This window comes from Pteropus medius, unplaced genomic scaffold (genome assembly GCF_902729225.1).
Source record: "Pteropus medius unplaced genomic scaffold, Ma_sr-lr_union100, whole genome shotgun sequence".
Lineage (NCBI taxonomy): Eukaryota > Metazoa > Chordata > Mammalia > Chiroptera > Pteropodidae > Pteropus > Pteropus medius.
Genome location: NW_024352785.1, coordinates 7,314,521 through 7,338,751, shown reverse-complemented (window position 1 = coordinate 7,338,751; position 24,231 = coordinate 7,314,521). Strand labels below are relative to the sequence as shown.

The following is a 24,231-nucleotide window of genomic DNA, read 5'->3' as shown; positions in this document are numbered from 1 at the left end:
TTGAGGGAAAAGAATAATCACAATTTTCGGCAGTATCTATATAGCTCTATTTCCATCTCCTTGTATTTAGAATGTGAATTCAAAATGCAGTCTCCAAGGCAAGCATGTATGCAGATTAATAGGAGGTAGTAATCGTCTGCCAATGATGTGCTTTGGTGAGAAACAGTTTCCTTGTAACTAGTAACTACAGATGTTAATATCTATACCCATCCAAGAGACCGAGGATTAATGTAGATTTCACAATATCCTTTAGGCATCATTCCTCTTATAAACTTACATGACACAATAGGCCATGACGATGGATTCACGTTAGGTTTCTCTGAGACTAAAAGTTTCAAAAATGATAGCAACTGTTTTATGTAGTCGAATGGTATGTTTTATCAACCCAGTGTTCTTCTTAACCAAAGAAAATATCTTGTCAGCTAGAACTGACTGCTTTTTTTGAAAAAGAAAATGAAAAAGAATGGCTAACTCTAAGTCATCTGTTTATGTTTCAGTAAAGAAACAGATGTCATTAGCCTATGAGTTTTGTGGGCTTTTTACAGTTTCTTATGTGTTTTAGGAGTGATGTGATTTAATATTTGTGTTTGCACCTTCCTGTGGTTAAATGTGTCAGTGGTTTAATATGGCAGGAATCTAAGAGAAGTTATTTGTAGGAGGAGATTGTACTGAACATATAGCTTAAGTTTTCTGTTATCCAGAATCCCTGATATGGCTGAAAAAATATACATATATTTGTAAAATTCAGAACAATATTGGAAAAAGAGGAAGAATGTCATCATCAGGCAGAAAATTATGAGAACTTTTGCAAATTAGAAAGGATGCAATGCTGAAAACCTCTAAGTTCAGAGTGACTTAATATAGAGGAGAGGGAGGCAAAGGAATACTCATCAGAGTAAACAGGAGCTAATATCTCAGCAACAGAATGGTTCAGGCCTTTCACTTTCTCCACTATACTCAGTGACGGGCATAAGTGAAATTCAATGCCAGGGTAAGCCTGAAAAGTATTATCAAAATTAATCCTTTAGGGGATCCCAGTGAGAAGAGGAGCAGATCATGTGTAACTTGAGACTTATACAGGCATGTAGGGAAAAAGGGGGACAGTATGCCTCACCAAGGAGGTTCAAGCTCTAAAGTGCTCCTCTGCCAAAGTATACATTTACCTAAGCTGGCAAGGTATAAAGGGAATGGATACCTAGCCTGCCTGCCAGCTCATGCCCGTGGAGCTTTAATGAATGTTGCCCAATCAATCCACCCTAACCATTTATGTGAAAACTAAAAGCAGTCTTTTTAATCAAAGTTGAGACCCAGTTGAACATCGGAACCATATCACTGCAGAAATAACTCGTGCTACCATCTGTTAATGGACAATCACAGATCACCAGATAGTTGATGAAGACCAACAGAAGGAACAAGATGAACTAACGGAACCACTGATCCAAGGCTTTAAGAAAAATAATTCAAGGAATAGATGTAAACTTAAAAAAGCACTTAAAAATGTCTTTAGAGAGAGTCAAATGGCCATTGCTCATTAAAAGAAAAACAAAGATGGAGGGGGACAGGGGAGAAAAGACTCCTATAAAGATGAATAATTAGAGAACACAAATTGCTTCTAGAAATGAAAAATCTCATTGGTAAAGGGGAAAAAAATCAAATGCAAGGGATGAAAAACAGAATAAACATTGACGAAGGCTGAATTAGTTTCTGGACAATAAAATATTCCAAAAACTGCAGGAAAAAAGAGAAAGTAATGGAAAAAATAATTAAATCACAACAATTTTACTTCATGCTATTAAATACCCCCTTAATAGGAGTTTCAGTAAAAGAGAACATAGGAAAGAGAAAACATGAAAAAGAGATAGAGGAATTTCCCTTCACCCAAATATTTGAGTCTTCAGATTGATAGAGTGTCCTTACATAGCTACATCTTAATGAAATTTCTGGTCTCCAAATTTTAAAGCTTCCAGAGAGAAACTCAATCAATAAGTAAAACAAATGACTGAGTAAGAGTCAAACTGTAATCAGACTTCTAGTTGGCACAAGTAGATGCTGGAGAAACAGTTTAAGGAGGCCTTTTCTGTTTGCAACTAGATGGAGAACTCCCCTCTTTTTGTGCCCACTTAAAACAATTTTCATTTAGCCCTCTGTTTCCTAAAACTTACTGATCATCCAGTCACCTGGGGAGCTTTTGAAAAGTGTGGCTCCATAGGGCTCATGTCAAGAGATGTGAGTTTCTTAGATCCAGGGTGCGGTGTGGGACTCTGTATTCTAAAAAGCTCCTCAGTTGGGAAATAATTGGCTTGGCCCCAAGACACTGATGACTCAACCCCGTGGACATGAGCTCCATTCTAGGACTCATTCCTCCGTGTTCTAAACCACAGTGCTGACTCAGTGTGCTCTGTCTTGAGGTCATATGTGTCTCATGTGTCCAGAACCCAGGCCACAATAATAATATTCATGGTTTCTGCTTTATTTCAGACTAAACATGTCCAAGATGACAAACTAACAAAAGATGTAGAATATTTGTGTAAATCTAACTCTTTTAGAAACTGTTATCATTCATTTCTGACCTATCCCTTGTTGCTTAAAGGCTTAAATTTCACAATTAGGTTAAAGAGGTTGGCAAGAGTTTTGCAGTCAAATTACAACTGTTCCATTCATGTGGATTTAATTAAGATGAAATTAAATTTAAAATTAAAGATTTGTTAGATAACACTATAGAAAATTGTCTTGTTCATAGAGAAGACCCTATAGTTGCCTTTCATTTCTATAAAGTTCATTATTGAGAGAGAAAGTCTTACACTGGCCACATCATCACAAAACACATTAAGTAAAGAAGCAGCTTCTAAAATGTGGTACATGATGCAAGTACCGAGTGGTAGGGTCAGATATACACAGAAAATCAACAGTCCATAATTTTAGCAGAACTTATACATGCTGTGGATGATTGAATCCAGTACTCTGCTTGTATATTTAAAGATGGAGAATATAGATTCTATCTATGCAAAGAGCCACCAAAAGAACATATGCCAATTTTATAGTGGAATACTACAGTATTAGGTGGTATGAAACTAAGTACATTTTTTTTTCCCTCAGAGAGTTATTATGAAGATTAGGAAAGGAAATGTGTGCGGGTTGAAAGTGCATGGTAAATTTCAAACACTGATCAAGTGGGAAGCATTTATATTAGCATTATTTTTACTATTATAGCATTGATGGACTATTGAAAGATCCTTTTTTTTCTGTTAGAATTTATTTTCTTTTGTTTGATGACAATTTTTTATTTTTCAATTACAGTTAGTATACAATATTATATTAGTTTTAGGTGTACAACATTGTCATTAGACATTTATATAACTTACAAAGTGATCACCCTGATAAATATGATACCCTCTGATCCCGTACATAACTATTACAATATTACTGACTGTATTCCTTATGCTATATTTTACATTCCCAAGACTATTTTGTAACTGCCAATTCATACTTCTTTTTTTTTTTTACTGGCATTTTTTTATTAACATGACATAAAAATATCCTTTTTTATATTTTTTATTTTTTAAATTTAATTTAATTTTAATTTCATTTTACTTTTCCTCAAAGCATTTTTTAATTCACTTGATATAATTTACATAACTTCCAATTTTACATATTTTGTACTTCTTAATTTCTTCCCCTTTTTTACTCCAACCCCCCTCCCTTTTGACAATCATCAAAATGTTTTATGTATCTCTGAGTTTGTTTCTGTTTATTTTGTTCCTTAGATTCCACATGTAAGTGAAATCATTTGACATTTGTCTTTTTCTGTCTGACTTACTCCACTTGGCATAATATCCTGTAGGTCCATCTATGTTATTGCAGGTGGCAAGATTTCATTCTTTTTATATAGCTGAGTAATATTTCATTGTGTATATATCACCTCTTCTTTATCCATTCATTCATATCTTGACTATTGTAAATAATGCTGCAATGAACCAATGGATTCACATGTCCCTTTGAGGCAGCATTTTGGGTTTCTTCAGATAAATACCCAGAAGTGGGATTATTGGGTCCTTCTTTTTCTCTTGTTAGAGCCTTTGTTTTAAAAGTCTATTTTGCTTGGTATAAGTATTGCTACTCCGGCTTTTTTGTTAGTTTTCAGTTTCATGAAATAGTTTTTTCCATCTCTTTACTTTCAGTCTGTGTGTGTCTTTCGATCTGAATGAAGTGAGTTTCTTGTAGGCAGCTTATGTAAGGGTCTTGTTTTTGTATCCATTCAGCCACTCTATCTTTTGATTGTAGCATTTAATCCATTTACATCTAAAGTAATTGTTGATAGATATGTAGTTATTGCCATTTTATTATTCATATTTCTCTCTTTTTTCTCCTCCTTTTTTTAAAGAAGTCCCTGTAACATTTCTTGTAATACTGGTTTGGTGGTGATCAATTCCTTTAGCTTCTTCTTGCCTGGGAAGATCTCTATCTCTTTTTCAATTTTGAATGATAGTCTTGCTGTGTAGAGTCATCTTGGTTGTAGGTCCTTGCTTTTTATTACTTTGGATATTTTGAACCAATCCTTTCTGGCCTGCAAAATTTCTGTTGAGAAACCAGTTGACAGTCTTATGGGAGCTCCCTTGTAGGCAACTAACTGCTTTTCTCTTGCTGCTTTTAATATTCTTTGTCTTTAACCTTTGGCACTTTGATTATGATGTGTCTTGATGTGGGCCTCTTGGGGTTCCTCTTGTTTGGAACTCTACTTCCTGCGCTTGTATGACTATTGACTTCTCTAAGTTAGGGAAGGTTTCTGTCCTTATTTCTTCACATAGATTTGCAAGTTCTTGCTCTTTCTCTCTTCTTCTGATACCCTTATGATGTGAAAGTTGGTACGCTTGATATTCCAGAGGCCCCTTAACTATCCTTATTTTTTGGATTCTTTTTCTTGTTGCTGTTCTGATTGGTTGTTTTCTGCTACCTTATCTTCTAAATTTCTCATTCTAGACTCAGAAAGCTGCATGCTAGGATGGGGGTGGGGGATGATGGGGCTCAAACAAAGGAACAATGGATTCTACCAATGGTTCTATGTGGGAGAAAACTGCCCCTCCCACCCTCACCCCAAAGCCAGACAATTCATTGCCTCCTCTTATGTCCCTGGCACCTTTTGAGCTGCTGCCCCAGCTCTGGAGCCCAGAACAAGTGAGTCCATCAGTGAGTAAGTTCTTGTGCGGGACCTCTAATAGGAATGCCCATGACCCCCACAGCCCTCTTCCCTGCTCAGCCATAATCTCTGCTGATTTTCACATCTAGATTTTGTGGAGACTTCTCTTCCTGGCACTGGAACCTTGGGCTGGGGAGCCTGACATGGGACTGGGACCCCTCACTCCTCTGGGGGTAACTCCATAGCCAAGCTATTCCTCCCGATTTTTGATCAGCACATGCTGGTTTGGGGATGTCTGTTTCACATTTCTACCCCTCCTCCTAGTCTCGAGGTGGCTTCTTCTGTATATTCTTAGCTCTAGGACTTCTGTTCAGCTAGACTTCAGGCAATTTTCAATAATGTTTGTTCAGTAGTTTAGCTATAACTTTGATGTGGCCATGAGAAGAGGCAAACACATACCTGCTCCACTATCTTGACTGGAAATTGAATTTATTTCTTTATTACACTCTAATACAATGACGTAGATCTATCAAAAACTTTGATTGCATTTCTCCACCATGGTTTTTTTTCCTACCCTCTAATTTCCCTCCAATGTGCTTCTTTGTTCCCTTTCTCTAGCATCCTTTTAAAACTCCTTCTGACCTTTTTCAATATTAAAGGAGAAGAAAAGTGAAAAAATTGAAACATTTATATAAATCTTAGTAACTATTATCCATTATGGCTTAAATTAAGCCTTACTGTCATTGGTTTGTGTAGACTTGTCCAGCTGACATCTTCACTTCTCCTTGAAGGTTCAGATAAGCATTCAATTTATTTGACACGCTTAATGGTTAAATTTTTGTATTTTCATTTTCTAATCAGGAAAGAGGGCAAAAATAAAATTTGGCTTCGGAGAAATTTCTTTGTTTAGCTAAGCATGCGTTTGAATTTCCAGGAGATTACATTCCTCTCAGGTCCAATAAGTTAGAGGGAAATTTTGATTACAGTCCCTGATACTTGTGGTGAATGTGATTAAAAAATGATTAAAGGACTATCAAAAGATGTGGTTGAGATGCAAGCTATAATTTTAGGAGTTAATAAAAATCATGACCTCAATTTTTCTGAAATTCTTTTGAAACTATAGAATATTTGCTTGACCCAAGGAAATAAAAACAAATAAAAACTTAGCTTATATGAGAACCCCAAAGACAACCCTAGTGATCAGCTCCTAATGATTGCGTGTCCAGAGAAGAGGAGACTCCAGTAATTCTACTTTAAACTTATTTATAATATTTGTTTACATACATTAAGAGGCCAGTATGACCTATGTTCTCTTTTTCTTTAAGTTGAAGACACACTGAGTGCCGTCAGTACAATATAGGAATAGAATATTGACTTTATTAGAGAAAAATGTGACATTTATTTGGTCTTGACTAAGGATAATATATGTAAATTCTTACAAAAAGGCAGGAGATGTCAAGTTTTCTTGATAAATTTCAAGTTTGATCAGCATAATATTACCAAAGGATAAATTTTGCATGCATCCTGTATATATTTGTTCTGAGATTTCTGATTATATTTTTATTATTGTTAAGTGAAAATTATTTAAAAATCATCTGGTCACACCTTACAGATAATGAGTGGTCACCTTGACCTCTCTCTTGGGCGTTCTGTTGTTTGAGACTTTGTATTTGAAAAATGTCTGAAACTGGCAACATTATTGATGTGCACCTCACTTTCTGCATTTTTGAAAATTTATCAGAAGCGGATTTGATGTCCACAGGAATATTCTAGGAGTTTTTAAACTATAGTACCATATTCTTTTTTGCTCCTCTTATCATAAGAGTCTTTATTGTGCAGGAACAGTTGTGAATACAATATCACATTTATTTATAAAAAATAGAAAGTTTACACTATAGTTAAATAAAAAGAAGCAAAGACTAAAAATTTCAAATAGACTTTGCCACATTTTTGACCAACGTGGCACTTTTGTGTTTTTGTTTCTATTTTTTTTTTTTTTGGTAGAAAAATGTTTCTAAGGAACCTCAAATGAAACAAAGTTAGACATAGAATCACATTTTAGATGTATATGGAGTAAATTCAGCTCTTTATTTGTGCTCTTAAAAAACAAATATTCTGCCTTGTATGTTACTATTTTCAACATATCATATCCCTTAGACTCCTCACTCTTTGAGAGTTTATATACCTTCCCGAGGGTGCAGCCAAATCCTTGGCATATAGATGCATTGATATTAGATAAATGGAGGACAATTCAACTTTGTAGTTCACATCTATATCACCAAGCCTAGAATCAATCTACAGTATATTGGAAGAGAAAAACTTATAAACTACAATGCAAGGCAGGGTGAAATAAATGCATTATTTATAATATAAGAAAATGATGGCGAAACCTAAAATAATAGCATAAATTTGGGGGTGGAGGAAGGAAAGAAATTAGGAAACCTTCACAAAAGGAAACCACATGAGCCCATCTTTAAGGATCTGGAGCCTTCCTCCTTTAGAAGGAGGTAAAGGAAACCTCAGTTTCTAGCCTAGGAGCTCGAATAAGCACTACCCATGTAGGGACTAGAAATCCATCCCACAAACCTGGAGCTTATCTTCCTAGAGGGGAGCAGTAGGGTCATATCACCCCTGATCTAGGATGGCTCTGAAGAGTTCAGACTTTTTTCTGTATGAGGAGGAGGACCAGTGAAGATTTCTGGGGAGAAAAATAACACTGAACATTAGGATTTAGGAAAATGACTCTGATATCAGCAGATAGGGTGGATTGGAGCAGAGTGAGATATAGTGAGCCTCTGGGGCAGTAGAGTGACAGTGAGAAAGGAAAGGGGACAGATATGGGAGTCATTATGGGAGCACGTGGAGACTGGAAACAATCCTGTCACTGCTCTTATCACAGCTGAGGTCTTCCTCTTACCTGCAGAACAGAGTTAAAATTCCTGACATGACAAAAGTGTTCTTCCACCTACACCAGTTGCTTTCTTTTTCCTCTTTGTGGCACAATGGCCTCCACCTAGGTAGGTCTCTCCATTCTTCATGCTCTCACATTTCCCCTTGATTCTGAATATTTTATTCACTGTGCTGCATGTATCTTTCATTTCTCTCTGGTTTCTGAAGATCGACTCAGTTTTTAAAAAACCCAACTCAGATGTTATCCCCTTATGGATGTTTTCCTACTCACATTTCTCCTATACTCCCTCCTACCCCCCCGCCAACTGCTTGCTGGATTTTGTCACTCCCTTCCCTGCCACCCAGAGCAATAGGTTTATTATAAAACAAATCATATGACACTAAACACCTACCAGAATGGCTAAAATAAAAAATAGTGACAACATCAAATGCTGGCAAGAATGCTGAGAAACTTGATCACTCATGTATTATTGGTGGGAATGTAAAACGATACAGCCTTTCTGGAAAACAGTTTGGCAGTCTTAAAAAAACAAAAAAACAAAAAAAAAACCCCTAAACATTGAGCTACCATATGACCCAGCAATTGTAGTCCTGGGCCTTTTCCCCAGAGAAATGAAAATGTATGTTCATACAAAAACCTGTACACGGATGTTTATTGCAGCTTTTTTGGACTAGCCAAAAGTTGGAATCTGCCCCAAAGTACTCAACAGGTGACTAGTTAAATGAACTGTCAAAAGTACATACCATGAAATACTACTCAGCAATAAAAAGGAATAAATTATCGATATAGGTAAAGACTTAGATGAATCTCTAGGGTATTAAGAAAAAAAGCCAGTCCCTCAGAGGTTATATACTGTATGATTCCACTTGTGTAACATTTTTGAAATGAGAACATTTTAGAAATGAAGGATAGATTAGTGGCTGCCGGCGGCTAGGAATAGGGGAAGGGGATGGGAGAGGTGACGTGGTTATAAAAAGGAAATAAAACCCTTGTAGTAATGAAATTGTTCAGTATCTTTTTTGTGGTGGTGGGTGCAGAAACCTACGTGTGCAATAAAATTGTATAGAACTAAACACACACACTCACACACAAAGAAGTTCAAGTAAAATGAGAAATCTGAATAAGATGGAAGGATTGTATCAATGTAAATATCTGGTTTGATGTACTATAGTTTTGCAAGGTGTTACCACTAGAAGAAATGAGGCAAAGTGTATAAGAAACCTCTCTATATTATGTCTTACAATTGCTTATGAATCTACAATGAAATTTAAAAATAAACACCTAATTACATGAGACTGAAAAATGGCTTAATTGTCCATATATTTGAGGGGACATATATCTTTGTACTCCTAACTCCTACTATGGTGACAGACATATTATAGTTGCCCAACAAATTATTGCTAAAAGAATTTGGGAGACAGAAGTGAGTGAGGAGTCTTAGATGGTGGACATTGCTATTCTGATGTACTGGGAAAATGGCGATACCTATCATTAAAATAAGAGACATGAATACAAGGTACAGATTTTAGTTGAAGTAGATAAAGATGCTCTCACTCTTTAATTCTCTCTTTTCTTGATGTATTGAAGTTGAAATTTCAGTGAGATGCCTAAATAAAAATATCTAGCAGGCAACTTCAAATATTTGTATACTCTAGCATTCTGGTTAAACAGCGGACATTCTAGGTATGACTCTATGTTTAAGGTTATTTATACCTCAATATATTTCTTGAGAAGGACTTGATTGAGCTTTTGTTTTTTGTTTTCTATTCTGTGACACTGGATAGTCAATCTGATGACTCCATGTTAAAATAGAATTATCACGTTTTGAATAGTCTTCTTATTTTAGAGCTGAAATCTGTTTATTATAGGCAATCATCTTGATCCAGAGTTTAAATCCTTAACTCTTTGTCAGAGAGATTATTAGATATTTTCCCTTAAATCTAAAGAGTTAGATATTGCTTTTAATTAAATCAGTTATATATGAACATAATATTTTACATAAAATCATAATATTAGTCAATGGATAAATATATATATGTATGTGTATATATATATATACACATACATATATATATATATATACACACACTGTAGTTATATATAACTTTTACATCACTTTGTAGGAAACTGTTGACTAAGGTGCAGGTTTTAATATTGCAGATCTAGAAAAGAACTCTAATCATCTATTTCTATGATCAAAACAGTCATAACACTCTTGAATAGTGGTAAATATTCTTCTTGACAATCTCTAGGCATTTATATTACATATGCTTCTCTAGCCAATTCTTGAGGTGTATCACTTGGTTGTTCAAAGGAGTTTTTTCTTATGTCCACGTGAAATGCCTTCTATTGGCAGACCATGCTGTATTCATCTTCATGCTTCTGCAGTCTCCTACTGTGTTAGGCAACAAGGCAAGTGCCCATATTATGTGTGTGAATAGCTAAATAAATGCTGTAATTTTATCCCATTTTTTTTCATGTCTAGTCCTTTAAGGAAAAGAACAGCATAAAATTCTTCCTGATCTTCAAGATAATAATCAAGTCAGCTCTTAGTCTTCTCTTCTCTGAGTAACTGGAATTAATTTAACCTTTTCTCATAGAACTTAATTTCCTTTTCTAATTAATCATCTTCACCATTCTCCTTTGAATCCACTTTTGCCTTCACACATCCTTTAAAAATTTGTCACCAATTGGACACTCCATTCCAATAAGGGCCTCATTAATTTAAAATATATCAGTTGGATCACTTTGTGGCTTATGCACATTATTCATTTGTTACCTGGGTTTTCTTAGGCCACACTACCCTGTGACTGTTTCTGCCACATTGTTGGCTTTTGATAAATATTTGTCGAATGGCTGAATTTGTTTAAGACTTGGTCATGTTAAAACACTTTTCCCTTTGAGAAAAGCATACCACGCTGTGTTACTGCCTGGTTCAATATCCTACAGATGTTCATGCAAACAACTCTTTCTGCTTTTATTCAAAGGGCAAAGGAAACACACAATTGATGGGCAAAGGAAACACGCAATTGATAGCCAAAGGCTGTCAGAATTGCACCTCTCTGACAATGGACACATTTCTACCAGGCTGGGTTTACCTATCTAATCCAGTCTTCATGATACCTTTTTAGGAAGAAACTCATGAGCTTGGATTCCTGGTAGGCCCAGTACATCAAACCTTATGGATATGATTAGGCACATCTGAATTCTAGCAGTGAATGCTGAGCTTGCTCTGACACCTTTGTGCCATATTATAATGTCATATTACCTTGTTTTTTGTTTTTTTTTTTTTACGAAGGAAAAAAATCATTTTATTACTTTGTTTTTTGGATTTTTAAATTTACTAGAAAGCAAGAATTATGTTTCACTCACCTTGGGCATTGCATAATGATTTGCACATAGAGGCACCCACATATTTGTTGAACTTTTTTTTTTTTTTTTTTACATTTCAGCTTCTGATAGTTTAATGAAGGTGTCATATTTAATTTTGGTAATAATAGCAAACAATATATATTTGCCCAATGATTTAAACTGGTATTTTTATGCCATTGCTATATCAAATTTGGCAAATGTTATTATTTTAGCATTCCTGGGTTCTATTTAATTTATAGTCTGTCATTAAACCAAATAGACGTTCAGTATTTTCCCAGTGTTTTCTACACTGGGAGTTGCCCCAAAGGGAGATCATGAGTTGTTCTCAGGAAGTCACAGAGACTGCAGCCCCTGCAATCTGAATAGCTGCTTGGGGAAGAGCAATGAACTGTGGGTGACCCAGCATTCTCCACCTTTTGCCTCCCCTTGGGCACTTCCTCCTTTCAGATTTGATGTGATACTAAGGGGGAGACCAGAGCTACTGCAAAATCAGTAAGATGAAAAGTGAACTTATTTTTCTATGGACAGTTGCTATGAGTCATGGAAAACCCAGGAGAGTTCACAGGATGAAAAAGTTTAAGAAGTCCTGAGGTGACCTCAGGCTAATGCTAATTGAATTCCCTTGACAAAGGGTCTTAAATGATATGGAGCAGTTACTGTTTTTAAATGAGTGTAGGGAAAACAGTTTTCCCAGAGTGTTTCATTGGAGACCAAAAGGTCACTCAGATTCTGTGGTTACCAGTCATGTGCAAATCAGTTTTTGGATTAAGTGAGGAATCAATCCAAGGGTTCTGTAATTAGATGACTTGGGTTTGTCCTAGTAATTGTATTATTTTTTAACTGAAAAAAGTGTGATTTCATTTTACCATCAAAGCTTAAAATATGTGAACTAGAACATTCAAACTTCTATTGTCTTTAACAGAAGTTCAGGATAATTTTTTATAGCTATGGTCTATTTAAACCGTTGGCAGCAGACTGATTTATGTTCATTGTGTCCCAGGGCCCAGATCTTTACCTTTCTCTGTATTTTACACATCTCACAGAACAACCTCACCCAGCCTCATGACTTCCACCATCCCCGTAGATAGGGTTTTTTGGGCAAATACTCAATTCATACCTATTCCTCAGGGAAGTTGTTAGTAGATCCCCTATCATTCTCAAAAAATTTCTGTAGAGAACTTTATTTTTTTTGAAATCTGGATTGATAGGTCTTTTTAGATACCTTGACCTTGAAATATTGCAGACACTTTACCCTCATTATGCCCGACACTGAACTAATTATACTCTCAGCATTCCTTCCTTTCCTATGTGCCTTGCCTTCCTTGACCTTCTTTATCTCCTGTGATCTCATATGCATGTTCCTCCCCCACTGAAGTTCACGACCCTCTACTCTTCTTAGAGTTGTTGACAAAAAACTTTCTGGGTACTCCTCCTCATTCATTGAGGGCTCTGGGTGAATTCTTGCTCACAGTCTCTTCCCTCTTAGTCTTATAAGCTAACCTAATTACTTCAGTATCCATGTACAGGAGTGTAGCAAACACCAACGGTTATCTACCCAAAAGCTATCAGCCATTTTGTCTTTTTCCCCGAATGAACTCTGTTTTTATTCATATGGAAACATGCTCAACTCCAGGAAATAAATCATAATTAGTCTAAAAAGTGATTCTCATTCCTTATAACCTAGTAGAATCTTCTTAAGTGTTAAAGAAAAACACCACTACTGGGAATCATCTCAGAGATTCCAACATAATTAATCTGAGATGGGGCACAGATGTTGGTGTTTTCTAATTTGCTGGTTACTCTGCAGGTAATTTTAATATGCAATCAGGCATGACAACCATAGCTCCAACCTCATCATGGATAATATGTTAATCTTGCTTAGATCCGTCCAGTTATGCACGCAAAGAACCCACTTTCTAAATAAAGCCTTGGGAAAGTTTTTGTTACAAAGAAAAAAAAAAAAAAAAAAAGAATTTCTGCTAAGAAAGTCTCCCTTTGCTCAGTTTCCTTTTTTGGATGCTGTCCTATGAAGGTGTTTGTAGCTGTTGTAGCCATCTGGAATCTCTGAAATAGTAGGTCAACCTGCTGAGGATGGCAGAGTGAAAGAGGGTAAAGATCCTGGATCTCCAAGGTCATTGTTGAATCTATGAACCAACTGGAACCTGGGTAATTCTAGACTGTAGATTAGGAAAGTGTTAAATATTCTTATGTCAAGACCACTGTCTGTCAGGTCATGTATTTTGCTGAAAGCACGCTTTTCATGGAGTACCCTATCTAACCTCCTAGACCATGGATCAAAAAACTTTTTTATAAAAGACCAGATGGTAAATATTTTAGGCTTCGTGAGCCATACAGTGTCTGTTTCAACTGCTCGATGCTGCTATTGTAGCACAAAAGCAGCTACAAACAATATGTAAACAAATGAGTGAGGCTGTGTCCCAATAAAGTGTTATTTACACACACAACCAGATTTGGTCTATGGGCTATAATTTGAGAACCCCTGTCCTAGATCATCATTAAGAAGTTTTAGGGTGTCTGGTTCTAGAGGGCTAACTACATCTTTGCTATTTGGGGAGCAAAGAAAGACTAGCTTCCTCTTGCAGGGCAATGCAGAACTGGGAATTGAGTATAGGGGAAGCAAACAGAAATGTATTACCTGGACTCAAGATAAGAGAGAGGTTGTGTGGAGGCAAAAACCTTAGACAAGATTCTCGTAGTGGTTTTAGATGGCCATTAGTAATTCCAGAGATTTTTGCATCATGGGAGTAGAGAGAGACATTACTTACATCAACAAAGGTTTATGGGATTTCCTGAAGCATTCAAATCTGTTTTTTTACTGAGAACTTCAACATTTGTTATTTGGAGAGAAAACAGTTTACTGGAGTATATAAATCATGGTGGGAGAACAAAAAGTCTAGGTGGATTCTTATTTATCAGGCTGAGCTTCTGTGGGTACACTACTGAATGCACAGATTTTTCTTCCTGCAACAGTCTTGTACAATGGGACAGTTTTTGCCATAAGATCTGATATTTCTTTGAAAGAGGAACTAGCTGGCGTTAACTCACCAATCCACACATGTTTTGGAGATAGTCTCATAGGTGCTACCTGAGCCTTTGCTGGGATATGGTGGGGTACTCAGGTATGTGCTACGGAATTTCCCTTCTGAAGTTTCTAGCTGGACAGTGAGACTCATTAGGGCCCATAGGAGGGAAAACAGGAGCCTGTTCTTCAAGGTCCATAAACCCCCCAATGGTCCAAGCAAATTAGGTAGTATTGCCTTTCTTCCCTATTTTCCCTTTAAGGCTACCATTGCTCATTTAAATATGAATCCATCTGTATAAAAATCATGGAAGCACAATGGTTATCTTTACAGAAAGGGAGTAGGTGGCTGGGGTCGATTGTCCGGGAGACTTAATGTTTATTGAATCTTTGAGTATCTTTGTGTAGGATTTGAAAATTTCTATTTGCATATATTACGTTATCAAAAAAGTGTTAAAAGTTACCTATATTTAAAAAATTGCTGAATATGTACATAGCAGGCCGGGTTGGTAGATGAAGGTAGGAAGAGGTGAGTGTACTGTGAAATTCATTTCAGATGCTGAGCTCTGCAAGGGACAGCTAGATATTCTCACACATTAAACTGTGGCCAATGTTTGTAATTATTTACAGAAGAATTCATACATCCTGACTTGCCTATTCATATAAGCTTCCACATAAATACTGATAAAACTACATGCCATAGACCTGTGAAACTTATCCATTGATATTTAATAGCTTGGTAATGGCAATCCTGGTGCTTGCTTGGACTGCAAATTCTCTCTTACTTTTTGAGTCCTTCTGCTCCAGGCCATTATCAGTACCACATTTCCTGCCCTCCACTCTTCTGCAGTGACTGGGCTGGACATAGACAAGTAATAGTAGAAGCTGGTGGTGCAGTTGAGTGGAAGCTAAAATTCACATAATGTCGTGAGATAGAAGAGGAGCTATGAACAAAAAGAAGTTAAAAGAAGAATTAGCAAGTAAGTTGAAGTTTTGAGGTAGAAAATTATGGATAGATGCTGAGGAAGCAAATTAGTAATGGAAGAGAATTAAGAATCTGTACCAACAAAGAAATAGTAATTATGCAATGTGATGGAGGTGTTAGCTAATGCTATGGTGGTAATCATTTTTCAATATGTAAGTTTATCAAATCAAAAAATTGTATACCTTAAACCTATACAACGTTATATGTCAATTACATTTCAATAAAGCTGAAAAAAATCTCTATTAAAACAAACAAGAGGTATAAAGAGTAATTGAGTCCCTTTGATGGCAATACCATTAAAGGAAAGACATGTGGACTTTGCTGCAAAAGTCCCTAGAACTTCTCCCAAAAGCAGCTCCTATCTTTGTGGAATTTTCTTGTTCTCTGCTCTCGGATTCCCATGAGGTCTCTATTTTTGTTTCTTTTTATAATTAACCCACTTCCCTTAACTTAGCCTGAGTGAGTCTGTGTTCTGTTTCCAAAAGCCTAATTCAAACCAATCGAAATTCCTGCTGTAGACCTCTATCATTTTCTCCCAAATAGAGACTCTCTTTAGGTAGGGAATCTAGCATCCTTAATGGCTATGCCATAAATCTTAAATCCATCATTTCATTTTGACACAGAGTATATAAAACAACTCCGATATCCAAAGGCTATTTCAAGATTAACAAATAAAAAGTTTAAATGATATGACTAGATTGAATATAAAAGAAAGGGAGTGTGTATTGTAGGAGGGAGCGGTCATTGAGTTGAGGAGGAGAATACAAGGAAGCAGCCAGGACCAGCCCTAAGAAAAGTTGTCAAATAGACTTTGTCTGTGTCCCTACCCTCTCCAGGCACACATCTTGCAAACCCATTTATACATGTCTTGACTCCCTCAGCCCATCTTGTTTGAGTTGCCCTTATTATAACCTATCTTTCTTCATCCACACCTTATCTTCATACATCAAGAAAATTGAAACATCTCAAATTAACAACCTAACTAGAACCTAACTTTCTAGTTCTCAAGGAACTAGAAAAAGGAGGAAACCTAAGCCCAAAGTTAACAGATGGATGGAAATAATGATTAGAGCAGAAATGTGAAGTAGAGAACAGGAAAACAGTAGAAAAGATTAACAAAACTAAGAGTTAATTCTTTGAAAGATAAATAGTATTGACAAACCATTAGTTATACCCCTTATCTTATTTTGGGGTTGAGATGCCTATAGAGACCTGAAGGGTAATGTAAATTAATGAAGCAGTAGGGGACAGATTTTGTTACTTATTAAACTTGCAAGATATTTTTCAGTTTCACAAAAAGTATACATTCTGTTTTAGTTCAGGCAGTTAAGACAGCTAACTCCTGTAACAAACAACTTTCAAATCTCAGTGGCTTAACAGCATACATTTCTCACTCATGTTACAGAACAGAGTAGGGGGCTCTGTTCAATGCTGTCATTCAGGGTTCCAGTCAGCTATCACTCTGTGGCTCCACAGTCCCCCAATCCTCCACCGAATCTTTCAACCTATCTGACTGTGTCACTTGCTCACATTCCTTTGGTTTAAGTCCAAAAGGCTGGGAAATGTAGGGCCCAGAGAAAGCAGAAGAACACAGATGTTGGTGAACACCGGAAGTCTCTGCCATATGCTTTTCATATATTTTGGAAATGCTCTACCTATTTAATATTTTATTTTCCACTCTTAAATGGAGATATAAGAAACATTTCTTGGTTATAGAAAAGCTCCATTAAAAACACAGTGGTAAATAGTAACTGGCATTGCTCTTAGTAATAGGGACAACAATAGGGAGGGGTAAGGACTGTGACAAATAAAAGAATGCATGCCCTGTCTAACAGGAGTAGCCACTACTCAGCTCTGACTGATTATTACCATGAAAAAATGTAGACTCAATGTTTCCAGATCCTCTGATTTTTCAAATGAAGACAAGAATCCGGATTATGTGTGAAATATCTCATGTTCTTTTTTTGAGAACAAAATATTATATTTCAATAAAACTACAGTTTACAGTAGTATTTACTAAATAAATTATGTAATTTTCTCTTACAAGCAATAAACTAAATCACAAATATTTCAAAGACAGCATATGTACATGACATAAGGCCTTTTATAAATAGCTTGGCTTTTCTCATTTCACTAGTAAACAGTGAAAATACCTTTATAGAAGCGAGTTATCTATGAAGTATTTGCAGACCTATTGTACTGATCTTTTTACAAAACCAATTTAAACTTTTAATGACATGGGCTATGATTATAATTTTGCAAAAAAGCAGAATTTATACTCTATTTACCATTTTTGTATGTTTGGTTTTTTAAAAAATATATAAGCAGAATGCATATGTTGCTTATGTATAATCATTGGATGCATGCAAAATGAAATAATGCAAGTGTCAATAGGAAAATAGCACTTTCAAGTCCAAAAAGGTAAATGGCATTGGTATAGAAAGCAGCTTAAATATAGTTCCTGCAGTTCTTCACAGTTCAGCAAGCAACAGCAAGTGATGGAATAGTGTGGAGCCTTGGTCCATGGGCTGATCAGCAGATATGATATCCCATTTTCAATATATAGTCTCATTTATAAAATAAAAATTGCCCATTTTAGTTTCCTATAATTTATAAAATGATTCTTGCGGGAAGTAGCATATCAAAAATCTCGTGTGTGTGTGTTTATGTGTGTTTGTGTGTTTAGAACCAACTGCAATGCAGGTTTTTATATTCTTTCTATAGCCTCTTTTTTTTCTATTTGTTGCCCTTAACTGTATTAAGGTATTAGCTGATACAAATATAAATATAAGAGTCTGCCCATAGGTATTTGCATTATAACAAAAGACTTGAAAATACAAAATCAACAATCTAAAGGAATGAATTTCTAACTATTTCAAATAGAATTGTTAAAGATATTTTTTCAGTAGGGATATTACTCTGTGACCTTCTAATCACATCTTGTGGATGGTATTCATTTTACCTGCTTATAATGCTGTGTTAGCTGAAGAAAGCCTTTAGTTTTATAAGCATTAAGGTGCTATATAAGATACCTATATCATCATCTTCTGTTGACCTGACTGACTTTGTATGTCCTCACCACTCTCCTCTGTCCAGTGTCACCTGTCAATATTATTTGACAAGGTTCAGTTCTGTGAGCCGTGTCTGGCATTGTAATGGACTGAATTATGTTGAAACTCTAACCCCTAGTGTGACTGTATTTGGAGATAAGGCCTATGAGGAAATAATAAATGTTAAATGAGGTCATAAGGGTGGGGCCCTAATCTTATAAGTCTGGTGCTCTTATAACAAGAGGGACATACACCAGAGTTCACTCTCTCTCCTTCCACGCATGCACAGAGTAAAGGCCACGTGAAGACACGTAAGAAGGTGGCTATCCATAAGCCAGGAAGAGAGGTTTCACCAGAAACGAACCCTCCTGGCACCTTGGTCTTGGACTTCTAGTCCCCAAAACTGTGAGAAAATAAATTTTTATTGTTTAAACCACCCAGTCTGTGGTATCTTGTTATATTGGCCCAAGCAGACTAATGCAGGTACATGTCACCTGTGACCTTAGGGTGTTAACGGGCTCCCATGAGTATTTAACTCACTTTGATAAATTCATGCAGAAATGTTACAACCAAAGCATTGGCAATCGTTCAGATGTTGTAAAGTGAAGGTCCACAGGATAGATTCAGCCTACAGAGGAGTTTTTCTTAGCTCAATGCTTTTAAAATGTGAATTTGTGTATTTTTTTTAACAGACTTGTATTCTCCAGTTTATCCCAGTCCCTAACACTCATGACTCCCTCCACATCTGTTTGGGCTAGTTCCTAGAGGTATTTGTGTGATCTGGAATGAGTCCAGTGTTCCTATTTCATCTCCGATGAAGAGATACTGGGAGAGAAACTGAGAAGGAGTGACTACAGAGGTAGAAGGCAAGACAAGCAATAGCCTGGGCTCAGAAAGAAAGAGTTTAAGTAGGAAATCAGACAAGAGTGTCATGTATAAAAAAAAGGCCAGTCTAGCAAAGGCTGATAATGGTCCTCTGGATCAGCAGGTAAGGAGTAGAGTGTTCTCTTTGCTGAACTAATAGTCCTTCCCTTCTTTCATGTTTTTCAATCCAAGAGTCTGACATCTACAACTGAGACTATAAAAATGCCAGATACTTGCGTTCCTAGCATCCCTTGCAGCTAGGGATGACTTAAACACACTTCTAATGAGTCATGACGGGAAACGGGACTGATTTCTTCCCCCACGTATAGAGAAAAATGTACAAGCAGTGTCCCTGTCTCTTCCTTTCTCACTTTGGGTGCAGTTGGGTGCAGGAGTACTGCTGTCATACAATCATGGGGCAACAGACTGGAGGATAAAAGCCAACACTTGAAAAGGGCAGGGCAGAAGGATACAAAGACGCTACATCTAGGATAATATTATTAAGCTAGTGAACACATACTAGGCCTTCTAAGCTTTTGGCTTTCCTGTTATGTGAAACAAAACAAAACAACAAAAACCCTTTATTTAGTCTACTTTCTGTTGGATATTCTGCCAGGTGCATCCCAAAACATTCTCACTGGTACATTCAGCAAGAACAGGTCCAATGGATAGGAAGTGATGCTACTGCTGAGGTCCAGTAAAGGTAAATGTGAATGAAGAGACAATGACTTGCTCGTGCAGGGAGTCAGAGAAAGAGGAGACTGAGCTTAGAACTCTCTTATATGAGAGCATATGTGAGGATTAAGGGTATAAAGTCTGGATTCAGAAAGATATTGGCTCAGAGCCCAGTTCTCCCATTTGTTAGTTGTGAACAAATTATTTAATCTATCTAAACCTCTATTTCCTTATCTGCAAAATGGGAATTAAAGTAGAGCATACTCAGGATTGTTGCAAGGCTTAAGCGAGGTCACATAGGTGATTCTCTTAGCTCATTGTCTAGCAAGTGTTTAATACATGGTAGCTATGATTTGTACCATTACTGGTCTTTAGCCTTTTACATCTGCTACTGCGTATCTCTCCCTGGATTGCACATAGGTACCCCAAACTCCTGGTGCTTGCTCTCCGTCTCCCTGCTACCATATGCTCTTCATTTCTGTTATTAGGAAAACATCTTGAGCATAGCAGAAAGACATGTGGTGTGCTGTGTAACACTGGATGTTTGGGCTTGGATAGATTTAATTCATAGAGTATGCTATGTGCTGTCTGGTTTTCCAGGGAACCCAGTAAAAGCTGATATCATCCTACTGATTGAACTTGCTGACACTCTTATCATTTCCTTTTATAATTTTTATGGTCTAGAATGTTGCCAACATCTTCTGATAGAAGGGATTACTTTTCCAGGCGGTGAAATCATGGTATTTATCAAAGGAAACACTGTACAATCAGAATAGACTTCAGAGCTGTGTCCTGAGCCATCTGGCCGACCCTCAGCAAGAAACTTCTTTGTCCTTTAGAGACTGAGCTTTATCCCCAAGCACTAACAGAACTGGAATGAAAGGAGTTGGAAGTATTCATCTTTGGTATGTGAAGAATAGCTTTCTGTTTCATGCATATGAAGGGACATTTTTAAAGGAAGGAAGCACTTATAGAATGTTTAGTTCTCTCACTGCTCTTCATTTTAACCTTGCTGTTTTTACTTTGAGGATATATTTACTCTGTGTTTATGAATACAAACACTTTATATAATTCATTTATTCAGTATTTACTGAATACCTTCTATGGTTCTGGCATTGTTTTAGGTGCGGGGATCCAGCGAGGTTCCTGCTCCTGTTGAAACTGAGCCCTGGCCTTGGGGTACATGGTAGGACAGACTTGGGTTGAAGGCACTGGGGTGTGGCAAAGAGGAATGTTCCAGGAAACAAATGGCAAAAGTGTTCCAAGAAGGACACTGGATGTAGAACTGACATTTCTTAAAGTTTCAAGTATGCCATAAAAGAAATACCAATTTTTCTATCATGCTTTTAACTACACTTTTACACTATGTGTATTACATGCCATTGAATTGGGTCCAGCTCCTGGCAACCCTATGAATGAGTGACATCCACAATGTCCTATTCTCAATAGCCCTGCTCAGCCCCTATAAATGCTTGTCTGCGGCTTCTTTTATGGAGTCAATCACATTCATCTCATATTGGTCTTCCTTTTTTTCTGCTGCCTTCTATTTTCCCCAGCATTGTTTTTGTTTGTTTGTTTGTTTTAATCCAAAGAGCCTTCTGTAATGGGACAGCTTCTGTTTTGTCTTTTTTTTTTTTTTTCTCCAGTGATATTTCAGGCTTAATTTGCACTAGAACTCACTTGTTCATCTTTCTGGTGGTTCAGGGTATAAACTGGATCTCTCCTCCAACACCATATTTTAAATGAATCATTCTTTCTTTCCTATCAACGTTCTTCACTGTCCAGCTTTTACATCCGTACATAATAATTGGGACCACAAGGGTGTGGATGATCTTAGCCTTGGCCTCCAATGACACATTTTTGTTCTTGGTGATCTTTTCTAATTGTCCTTCCAAGTCTCAGCCCTCTCTTGTTTTGTTTTGTTTTTTTGGTTTTTTGTTTTTGTTTGTTTGTTTTATTTTGTTTTTTGTTTTTGGCTGCAGTCTCTGTTTTAATTGATGACTGAACAAGGTAAGCAAAATTTGTAATGATTTCAGTGCTTTCATTGTCTGTGTTAAAGTTGTGCATTTCTTCAGTAGTCATGATTTTTGCCTATTTTTTTATTATATCATTGAAATAGTCAGAGTTCCTTTTTAAGTCAGAAGCTGTTACATAATCTTTTCTGAATGAAGACTAATGATTCCTTATAATATGATTTGTTACATGAAATTGGTAAAATCTTCGGCTTCAAAACATAATATACATCATAAAATTCTGATATAGTTAATCTATACTTTGAGGATTAGCTCAGTTCCCCTCAGTTATCATTATTAAAAAGATTTCACTCCAACTAGAAGAAAGTGCAACTTAATTGTAAAAGAGTTCTATGTGCTGCTACTTTAGTTAAACAAAGACAGAAAAGAGGGGGTGGAATGTGGATGTGGTAAAATGCTTGCATAGAATACAAAGCAGCAGTAAGTCCTTAAGATGAATATATTTCATTCTAATAATTGCAAGTGAAATTAACTATTTTGGGGGAAGAATAACAGGAATGAATCAGTTCTATTTCAGGTTAGCATTTTGATGTGAAGTTTTAAGGATTTGTAATTCCAAGTTAAGAAACACAAAATGTGCCATTTTAGTTTTTAGCATGAATATTTATGTCCATGGATACTGTTCCTACATGTAACACGTGTATGTTTTCTGTATAACCATTTTCCTTCTCAAACACTTGTCTTAGAACCACATCTATTCCTAAATTACCCTGCATCCCTCTCATTCATCCTTAGGTTTCCTGAAGGAGTCTCTATGTTAATCAACTGATCCTATACCTTAGCCAGTCGGTGTCCTTCTCAGAGATTTAGAAATAGGAGCAAAGCCCCTTCACCCCCTCTCGTTTTGAATTGCTGAGGCTGTAAGGTATGGCACTGGGGTGGTGTGAGCATTCATGTTTCTTACCAGAGAAGATAAAGCATGAGCCCAGAAGAGCAGGAAGACAGACAACACGAATCCTTATTTCCAGTTGTTCCCAGGTTCAGTGCCAAATTTCTGTTCTTGAATTGTGCAAGATACTCTGCTATCCTGATTTCCCCTTTTTGATTAAAGTAGTTCAAGTTGGATTTCTATCACATGCAATAAGCAATTCCTGACTAATGCAATCATCCTCACTCCTGCCCTATATGAGCCCTTCAGACTCTTTACTTCCTAAACCCCATTGTGTTCCTTCTTCCCCACCTCTGCATTGGGACCTCCACCATTCTCTCCCTCATGGAATTTTAATTCTTGCTAACATCCAACCCAACTCCCTCTTACCCTGCACATCTTTCCCTGATGATTGGGCATTCTCTCTATCTTCAGAATTCATGTAGCCCTTGTTCTCAAAATATGCTCACTGACACTTTCCTTTTCCCCAAACTATACTGTAAACTCCTTCAGTGATAAGGCAATATATGCTGACTTTGTGTCTCTCCAGTGCCTGAAACGCTATAGGTGCTTGGTTTTGATAGTGATGATGTTGCCAACTATTACCTTATAGATATACGATGATCTTGAAAATACAAGTTAAATGGAAAATGAACTTAAATATGATGTTAGCCAAGTAATTATTTTAGGATTAAGTTAAATTAAATAGCAATAGTTCTTACAGTAACAAGTTTTATACAGAGGTACTATCGTATGATATACTCACACTGTGTTTGGCAAGTAGGATGTATTTTGGGAAATAGGACCACTAACAATGTCACAAAAAGTTGTTACAGCACAGCTGTCAAGACCATGCATTTCTGGCATTTCTTATTGACAGTACCTCTTCCATTCTCTTCACATGCCTTAAGGCCATAACACGCTTCTGGCCAGGTTTTCTTCTAGGTGTTTTTCAAACAATAGCAGGTCAGTTATCCCAGGCTACAGAGATGTTACAATGCCATTCTAATGTCACTACATTTCCACCAGTCCCTGAGTTTTCTGCTGATTTTCAGCCAATGGTTTCACATCTATTTCTTTGAAGGCAATGTTAGCTGCCTTACAACTTGTATAAACATAGCATCCAGCATGATATTTTCCTTGCTTTCTTTGGGGCAAGTCCAACTCTATCACTTTCAAACATTTTGTTAGCTATTAAGAATAAAACCTCTTGACCAGACCCAAAATAATTGGCAAAAATAAAGACTGAAGAAAAGCGACACCATGCAGAACATGCTAGCAGTAGGAAAGCAAGTTAAC

At 36.6% G+C, this 24,231-nt stretch overlaps 1 protein-coding gene across 3 annotated transcripts in view; it reads left to right on the top strand.

The window, feature by feature from the left end:
• The window catches only part of NREP (neuronal regeneration related protein), a 300,569-nt gene that overhangs the window by 95,815 nt on the left and 180,523 nt on the right, over positions 1-24,231 (top strand). The window contains exon 2 of one of the 3 annotated variants that reach the window (XM_039848433.1): positions 20,758-20,936. The exons of the other annotated variants lie outside the window; for them this stretch is intronic. The gene's annotated coding sequence lies outside the window, so the exon portion shown is untranslated. The remainder of the gene's footprint in view (positions 1-20,757; positions 20,937-24,231) is intronic. 3 annotated transcript variants of the gene reach the window in all.